This window comes from Coturnix japonica, unplaced genomic scaffold (assembly GCF_054131305.1).
Source record: "Coturnix japonica strain WE unplaced genomic scaffold, WE-NBRP24 Scf045, whole genome shotgun sequence".
NCBI classification, from domain to species: Eukaryota; Metazoa; Chordata; class Aves; order Galliformes; family Phasianidae; genus Coturnix; species Coturnix japonica.
Genome location: NW_028188948.1, coordinates 2,238,847 through 2,249,014, shown reverse-complemented (window position 1 = coordinate 2,249,014; position 10,168 = coordinate 2,238,847).

The window sequence follows — 10,168 nt, the reverse complement described above, 5'->3', positions numbered from 1 at the left end:
ACATCTATGGACAGCTCATTATAAAAGTAGTCGTTGGGGAAGAGCTGGATGAAACACTGTTAAAAACAAATAATCATTTTAGCTGCACGTTTGTAAGCATTTCTTTTCATCCTCCCAAAAACAGTTTCATGGCAGAATCAAGAGGACACATTCACACAGACGTTTCCACAGCCAGACTATGGAATAATCAAAGAATATCAACCAAAATGTGTTTCCTACCAGTTACATGAATCTTGAAGGTGAGTTTCTGGCCAGCAGCCTCGCAGCTGTACTCCCCTGCATCTTTCTTCTCCACCTGGCTCACCACCAGCCGACGCTGTTTGCCCTCTGACTCAGCCTTGAACTTCTTGCTCGAGGTGATCAGTTTCCCCTCCTTGTACCACTTCACCTCTGTCTTCTCCTGGGCCACCTCGCAGCTCAGCGTGGCATTTTGAGTCAGTACAGCCTTCACCTCTTTTTGTACCTTGTCCTTGTTTGTAAACACATCTTCTTTCTCTGCAGGGACATCACAACAGTCACACCGTTTTGCTGTAGTCTGCTGCAGAGCTTACTCCAGTTCCCCGTTTTCACTATACTTGCCCTTCACAGGGAGCATCGTGATGCCTCATTAAGACAGGAAAATACTTTCCCCTCTATTTTGCCTTGGGAAATGATAAGCATATCATTTCATATCACATCATATCACATCATATCACAAAGCTAAACATTTCTCAGTCTGATAGCAGATTTGGACATGAGATTTAGAACACCTGCATGCACTGCTGAACCTCCTCCCTTCTCTTTTTTTCTTCTGATGTCTCTCTACATTTCCAGAAAATCAGAAGGGAACGGCCCTCTAGAACAGGTTGCCCAAGGAGACTGTGGATGCTCCATCCCTGCAGGCATTCAAGGCCAGGCTGGATGTGGTTCTGGGCAGCCTGGGCTGCTGCTTGGCAACCCTGCACATAGGAAGAAGGGGGTTGGAACTGGATGAGCACTGTGGGGCTTTGCAACCCAGGCCATTTATGAGTCTGATTAGTGGCATTTTCCACCTAATTGTGTCATTAAAATTTTGTAACCAGATCTCTTCAAACACCTCCCCTTTTCTCACTCCTTGCATGCCTGGTGTGCTCTTGCACTGTAACCCTGCAGACACCAGCTGACTACAAGAGCTGCACAAGTTACCCTCCTTGCCTATTGTTTGTTGCAGTAATTCATTCCTTGATGGAAAAGCACATGTAGAAAAGAGTTGCTATGACACTAGATGACAAAGAAAGTCCTATAGCCAAAATGTTTTGCACCAGAGAGGCTGTCAGTTGATCCTCCCAATGCAAGACACACCAAATGAAGCGTTCCTTTATCTCTGGGATTCCAAGCATTTTCTCACCTCTGACTTTCACTTGGAATGTTGCTTTGTCATCTTTTGTTTCACAGCTGTAGCTCCCTTGGTCTTTCAGGGTCACATATTTGACCATGAGCTTGAGGTGCGTCCCCTGGGAAATGATGGTTGTCCTCTGGTCCTGCTTCACCTCTGTTTGATCTTTCTTCCATACGACAGCTCCGCTTGCAGCTGACACCTCACACACCAGCTCCAGGTCTTCAGAAGGAGTGACTGATATTTCGGGAGTCGTTTTGGACTTGCTGACAAGATTAATGGCTTCATCTGAAGAAAAAAAGAGAAAGTGGTTTACATCCTGACTCAGGCTTATTCAGCACAGCATGAAGATACAGTTAGAACTGATTGTAATGTCTCTGCTCATTACATTTGGGTGATTGAGTTTCACCTCTGGAGGTACTCACATACAAACATCTGCTTGATTCTCCTGTGTAAGGAAAGAGTAAGTTCTATGCAGACAGTTCTTATTTCTTTTAATCAATTCTGTATTCTGCACATGTTCTTCTGAAGCTAAAATGAAGGCAGCTAAGTAACGTGTTTGCAATACATGAACAAACCTATTCAACACCTTGTCTCTAAGCTAACAAGCAGCGTTTGATGAGCACATCAGTATTTCATGCCCTTCATTCCATCCACACAGAACCTGCCTGAGGAGCAAGCTGATGGCTGTTAGCTACAGGCAGACCTAGCTTAGTATTGCAGTTCTTAGAGCAACAACTGTTGCTTTCAGTCACTGAATATACCAAGGCCAATTGCTATGCCAGGAACATTTATGGCGTCAGTGAACAAATAACTCGTTAAAAATTGTAATAGACAGGAGACATCTATTCTTTTAAAACTAGGTGACCAAAGAAGAACAGTCCCTCTAGAGTCAAGCTGTGAAGAACTAATAGCACCAACCAATATTACATAGATAGATTACTTCCCTGCCCTAAGACCGTCTTGTGACCATTTGGTGCTATTAATTAAGCCCTCTTGATGGCTTTTTTGTCTGAGCCATGCGACATTTTGTGATAGGAGTTACTGCTAGTGTTCCCTTCACCCTACACCAAAGTAGGAGGTATCCATTCTCAGGGAATCATGCAGGCTTCCTCTGTATTTGATGCTCAGAGACAGCCCCAGAACTTTTTAAATCTTAGCTTAGCTCTCATCCAATAATGTTCATCAAACAGTGCAACTTGTCCTTTGGGGATGCCTTTGTTCTGCATCAACCAGTTCCAACGGAGTCTTCTTGGCTTGTTTTAGATCAGTTTTTCAACAGATAAAGCCAGGGTCTTTGAATTACAAAGTAAAATTGCAGAATGCATGATTCTCAACCAAACAGAACAGGAGGTGGGATGCAGGGTGAACACCTGAGCCAACACCACCTGCAAGCAATCCTTCAATATCTTAGGAATCTCTAGACACCCCAAATCCAGTGTTGTGCTTGATCTATCATCTCTGCTGAGTTTTTAGCTAGCTGATGGTGAGCATCATGGTGGTGATGGGTGAGCAGCCGGACTAGAGGGTCTTAATCAACCTTAAGGATCCTGTGATCAGAGGAACGTGAATGTGCTGTTAAAGGTCACAAGCGCTGCACTGCAGCATGAGCATACACAGCGAAAGGCTTTCAGTAGAGCTTCAGTTCATAAATGAGGACTGGGTTATGGAAAAGAGGCTCAAGATAGAAACCAGAAAACAGATCTTAACGCCAGGTTCTGTGAATGCAGCCAGCTGAATTTCACAGATATTGAATATCAATGACAATTTCTTGTGTTATTTTACCCTCCAGCTCCACCCTGAACAGGAACATGTCAGTGACAAGCATTACTCCTCCAGGCTTGACCTGACAGTGCTTTACTTGTACTATGAGCTAATGCGAGGAAGAGCAAGAAAAGAGTTTCATCCACGTGCCTTCTCCTTCCTTAGTAAAACCAGTGTGAAACTGCAGCCACGTCAGGCTGAAGGAGACGTCTCAGATGTCCTGCCTGGATGCAGGAGGTCACGTGTCAGAGGATGTCTGGCACGTCAAGTCTCATGGCAGTGCAGTGCATGACAAACTGCAACAACACTTTCCTGTGGGCTGCTTTGGGCACGAGGCCCAGCGGGTGACACACCTCTGGCTGCAGCTCTTCAGAGCCTCCCAGCAGCCACGTGATGCCCATGGCAGAGACACAGCTGACCCGCACAGCAGACGATTTACCAGCTAGCTCTGGTTTACAGCAAGAGAAGATACAAGTGGCGATGCTGAATGGTGAAATACTGCGAGTGTGTGGCATGGGTATAAGATTGGTGAGCCTGAGGATGTTCAAAGTCAGGCTGGACAGGGCTCAGAGCACCTGATGGAGCTGCGGTGCCCCTGTTCATTGCGGGGGGAGTCCAACTAGCTGACCCTTCAGGGTCTCTTCCCTATCTATGAGATACACGAAAGCTGATTCTGCAGTAACCAAGCTACCAACAGCAGTTGTTTGTCTTACAGCTTGCCAACACAGGTTTTAAAATAACAGCATTGATTACTCATTTGATAGTCACATTACAGTGCAAAGCACATGGAAACGTCCATCAGCTAATTCAATTAATTCTGGGGCAGACCTGCCAGTATGAAATATTATGCTAACATGACAAAGAGAGAGAAGAAAAGCAAAATTAAGACTAGCTGACAAGCCTTGGCAGGAAGTTCTGCTCTCCATCAATTTAGTCCCATTATTCAATTCTGTTGGGAGCTGTCTCCATGCCTCTCTGCAGTTCGTTCTTTGAGAAGAAGCAATTAAGTAAGCTCTCCAATGCCAAAGTGCATACACTACCCTAGGGCTTTGTTGTTTCTCCATGGACCAACAAGGGTGAAAAGCCAGCAGAATATGATGAAGAGCCTCATGCATACTCAGTGTAAAAAAAAAAAAAAAGGCAATTGTTGCTGGGAAGAAGGTGCATTTGCATTTGTGTCATCTGCAGAGGGTACTGCAGAAATGGAAAGTCTTCCACTGGAGCAAACAAAGGGCTCTCATTTATTGCAATCAAGGCCCAGCGTGTGGATCTCAGAGATCAGACCTACACCCTGCAGCAAAACAGAGACCTGCGTGGGAAAGTTCAGTTTCTCTCTACATCTGTAGATGTAGTAAGAAAAGATGTAGTAAGAAAAAGCCCACCATGGAATGACAGCTAAGTAAACATCCCCGTGACTCTTCACAGGTCTCTTCCACATTTGGGATCATTGCTACAAAAAGAGCTGTTGACATCATCTCTTGTGGCCACCCTGACAGAAGAGCAGGAAGGCTGGGATGCTCTTTTTCCTATCTTTCCCTTCATTTCCTCTATATCTTAGGAACGAATCACAGGACAGAACACAGAAATCAAATGGCTCTACAAAGCAGATTGGCCAGTTCAAGTCAAAACAGCCACTGAAAACACCCCAGATGCTGTCTGACAACAGCTGGACTGTAGGAGAGTCAGGTGAATGCAGTCTGCTGGCCCTGGGCCGGAAGAGCACAGCCCAGACTGTCACATACCTTTCACTGAAAGCTGATAGAGGATTTTATCCCCCTCACAGATGCACTGACAACTTCCAGCATCATCCATTGAGACGCTGTGAATTTTCAGGGTGTGTTTCTTCCCCACAATGTGCAGTTCCTATTTTTCACTGGCCTTGAGCTCTTTCCCATCCTTCATCCACTCCACAGTAGCGCCTGTGTCTGAAAGCTCAGCCTGCAGTTTGGCTTCCTCACGCAGCCGAGCGCAGATCTTTTCTACATCTTTGCTCTTCTTGGTAAATCTCACTGCAGCACCTGTCAGGAGCAAAGGCCGCGTTATTTCAATTTATATCAGGCTAACGTGGTCAATGTTTGCTGCAAGATCTCTGAAAAAGTATCACCTTCTGTTCCTGCACTCATCATTGTGTCACTGCTGAGCAATTCAAGATATTTCATTTAGTCTTCTTGCCGGATTTACTAAGTAAAAATCAACCAAACATCTCCTTCTACTGATTAATAATGCTCTAAACATGCTTCTGCAGAGGTTTCCACCCAATGACAAACAGCTCCTCCCATAATGAATATTTGTAATATTTTGTCATGCAAAGCTGATTGACAGAGATATTATTGGAATGATTGCTCCCCTACTTCTAAACTATTCCAGCGCAATCAGAAAGGCTGTCTGAACCTGGAGCTGAAAGTACTGCTCTATGGTGATGCAGTGGTAAACATGGTGACTGAATGCACTGGCCAATAGCTGTGAACTGCAGACATTCATCAGCTGGCATGAAGCAATCTGGTTCAGATACCAAGCAGCTGGGTAGATTGGCTTACCCTACACTCAGTGCTATCATGTTTAGGTCATTACCAGGACTCACGTCAGTCCATGGGATGCAATTTCAGGTATTTGGTACAGTCCGTGAATGCCTGCAGCCCCAGTTCTAATCATCAGATCACAGCAACTATGCCTTGACTGTAAGAGGAAAGGAGAAGGATCAAAGCAAATACCTCTCACTCTCATCTTGCTGCTGACATCAACATTTTTGGCAACAAATTTCACTTCTGCTCCATCATCGTTCTTGGTGACGTTCTTTATGATTAGGCTGTGAGTAGTTTGGGTTCTCTTGATGATCCAGGTCTCTCTTTCCTGTAAGACTTTACCATTGAGGTACCAAGTGCCGCAACACGTTGTTGTAAGGTCAATAGTAAACATGGCGTCCCCTCCAGGTACAGCAGTTGTTAGGGGGGATTAAACAACCAGGACTGGTCCTGAGGAAGAACAACATGTATGTCTTAATGCTCTTTAGATGAAAGTCTGGTATCTCATTTAGAGATGGAAGATTAAATCATAGGGACATTTCTACTTCTCCCTTTGCATGAGTGCTGGAAGAAGCACTTCTGTGCTTAAGATCTGTTACAGAAAGTTCTGCTTCTTGCACATGTGAGATATCAAAAGATAAGGATATTCATGTCTCTGTCACAGAAATAGAACTTGTATCACTTTAGTGGTAGCTGGAGGTTGATATGAGATAGGAGAATTAGGAATAAAGGAAAGCCTTTGGTGTGTTAATGAACTGCTATCCTTAAAGTCAAAGGAAACATCTTTAGGGAACCAACACAGCTGCTCAGCACACACTGACCCATTTCCATTGGGGTTTTTGTGCTTACCAAGGTGCACGCTCCCTGGGAATTCCAGAGACGGGCTCTGTCCATGCGCATTGACTGCAGACACTCGGAACTGATCATCAGCCTCTTCAGACAGATTGCTCACCGTGAACTCTGGGACGGGGACATGAGACTCGTGGCACCTCACCCAGGTGAAGCCAGTTAGTTTCTTGCATTCCACGACGTAGCCATTGATTGGAATGGGGCAGTGCATCTTCGGAGGGGACCATGCCAGCGTCACTGAGGTTTCTGTTTTATTTTTCACCACGGGGTCAGTTGGGGGCTGGGTGGGAGGTTTTCTGGGAGCTGATCAGAAAGAAATACAGAAATATTAGCATAAGGTCATGTAGGCTGGAAAAGACCTTCAAGATCAGCAGACTCAACTTTCAGCATGACCTACTGAGTCCCACCATTAACTACTGTGGTACCTGAGGACATACATGACAAGCTTATTCCTGCAGGTATTTGCATAGTGAATATATTGACCCTCTGGTTGCTTTGGAACATTTTAGAGGTTAAAATCCCATCAGACTTTTTCACTGTGTGCAGCCACTGATACAGGCAGGAGGCTGGGAATTACCTGATAAGCTCTAGTTACAGACTACTGACACAGTCAAGGATTGATTTCATTTCATTTTGGCCATCAGAAAGTTTGGTGTCTGGTTTCAGTCACCCATCTAGACTCCAATTATAATCATATGGAGAACAGCGCATTTAGGAGAACTCATCTCATCTTAATAAACCTGAATGAAATCACAGAATCATAAGATCACGGGAGAGCTTGGGTTGGAAGAAACCTTCAAGATCATTCAGTTCTAAACACCCTGCCATGGGCTGGCTGCCCACTAACCAGCTCAGGCTGCCCATCACCCATCCAACCTCGCCTTCAACACCAAGGACAGGCACCCACAGCTTCTCTGGGCAGCCTGAAATGGAAGCAATGAGCCACATGTTGAAGATACTCAAATATTCATGACTGTAGAGAGAGCCAAATACTCCATACATATTGCCTGCCTGGTAAATGGTATTAAAATGCCAACAACAGACTCATCCAGCTGATTGAAAATGGTGTGAACATGGCGTACAGGATTCTTCCAGCAGCTAGTTAGATCTGCAAAGTGTAAAAATAGGAAATCTCAATGTGATACAATTTTCCCTCATAACATAAAGAGACACATAACTGCTTTGGGGTGCACTGTTACCAGCCTGTCAGTTGCTGTTGGTCAGTGCTAGATGCCAAAGGTCCCACTAACACAGCATGAAGCCGAAAGCCAGACGCTGGAATCAGATCTCCTGACCTTACCATCAGAAATCGAGATGTCATATTTTGCTCAGAGGTGCCTGCTTGTAGGAGGGACAGCTTCCGAGCTTTTTCTGCTCCAGGAACCAGCTCGAGCTTCAAAATTTAAACAGCAGTCAGAAATTAAACTGAGCTTTGTCACCTCCATCAAATAGAAGGAGTGGTTGGGTGGTACAGCTTTCCAAATCACTTAGAAACTGTCACAACAATCAGATGCCTACCCTTAATTTTTAACTTGTTAATACATAGAGCTTAATAGCATCAGAATGCCCCAAGCACTTCACATAACACGACAGCTGTAAACCCTTCTTTAAGGATTCCTTTGTTTAACCACTTAGTAACTGTAATTCAGTGGTGCTGGTGGGAGAAGTCCTAATCTTCCCAGATGGTGAATAGAATTGATGTTCACATGCAGACTGGTGCTGCAGCAGAGCCAGAAACCACTCATTTGGGAAACACAGCACCAAGAAAATAATGTGAATAGCTTCATAAAATCAGGCAGCTTCACCCAAATTTCATGGCAGGTCCATTATTCTTCCTATTTTCAGGAAGAAATGTTATTCTTCTCTTCCCTTATTCTTGTAGTTTTATTTTCTTTTCCTTTCCAGCAAGCAGCTTTGTAGCTTACAAATTGTTTTCTAATCACCTCCTGGTGTGGACAAATCACACAGGTTTGACTCCATGTTTTACATAGTTAGCATTTTATATTTGTTCCAGTATGGAACTGTACAGTCATAGAATGGCCTGGGTTGAAAAGGATCTCAAAGATCACAGAATCATACAGAATCACAGAATCCTTCTGCAAAAGAAAACACAAAAGCTACAGGGACTTGGAACTACTTTGTATATCGAGATCAGAAGGAACTGAGAAGTTATCAAGTACAAAGAACTTACTTTTCCAGATTGCCTTTTCCAGACTGCTGTTCCAGCAGTGACAACAAGCGCAGGCAGCCCAGAGGACATCGCAGACATTGATGATCGGCTGGCATGGATCAGCGAGGATGAGTTTGGGCACAGCACAGCTGGCAAGAGATGCTGGGGTGGCTGCAGCAAGACAAGAGCTCCTCCAGCCTGAAGATATCCATCACCAGAAGAGAAAGGACAGGGTGAAAGTAAGGAAGACGCGCAGACGAGAAGAGCAGAAAGGGAGATGAGGAGGGAACTTGGTGCGGTGGCAATTCTGGGGGAGAAATTGTACTCTGATAATGTTACACTCTGAAATTCAGTGTTGCAATTTGGAGGAAGGAATTATTGGGGTGGGAATCTGGGGGGCCGTTGTAATACCAGAAGTATTTTACAGAGCAGCAGCCATGCATCAAGAGAAGGGCTTCACAGAGCAGCAGCTGTGGAGGGAGAAACAGCATGAGAACCAAGGACACCTCTAGGAAAAGAATGAATGAGTAGCTCGCGGCTTTCAAGGGGGTCTTTGACCAGGGGTTGTTATTGCGGTAGCTTTCCTCCAGTTGGTGTCTGTGGTTTTTAAATGCCCTCGTCTGTCTGCTATAAAAGCATGGCTTTTCGGGCAGTCGATGGACGCAGCCATATTTAACCATACTGCTGTCTGGCTGTTTGTCCTAGCACGCTGACCTTTTGCCTTCAGGTTTGCCAACTACTGTCTCAGGAACGAGAGTTATTAGGCATTATCCAGGTTATCTTGTGCTTCTACTATGTTAATAGATTGGATGTGAATCCAATGGGGTCTGATGTTACCAATGGTGCTGGAATCTGTGGAAATAATCATTGAATGTATTAGTAATGCTCGGTTATGATGCTATTACCTCTCTTATATCCAACTAATTTGGATTTTTCAAATATGACCACGCATCACTTGAGAGGAAGGCGCACGCTCATAGAACTGAATGGGAGAGTTGATTTCATTTTCCAAGCAGGTGTTCCACTTGGGCTCTGTATCACGCACTGGCCATGCGGATATGGAGTACAACTGGAAGAAATCCCTCAGACCCTGAATGCAGGAGAGAATGTGTGGTGGGTGAGAGAGGAAAGGTGCACTTTGAAGCAGGGGACGCCCTGCTGGCACTGCCTGTCGCATCCACCACCAACACGGTTTGCTCTTTATCCTGCTCCACAACTGCTGCTCTGTCAAGTCCTTCTCTTGATCCATGGCTGCTGCCATTCTTCTTGGATTACAACAGGGGGCTGGGAGGTTTTTTTGCACAGGGAAGGAACTATTGGTGGGAGGGAGCGGGGGGGCGAGAAGTTGATTGGGGGTGGGAGTTTTAGGGGGTGGGATCAGAAAGAATTGTTAGGGTGGGAAATGGTTGGGAATACTGTCATTTCTTGACTGTTTGGTATGTTCAATTATGCCTTGCATTCACTTTGCTATACCTCTGCCTGCAGCCATTTATTCAGTTACAAAGCCCA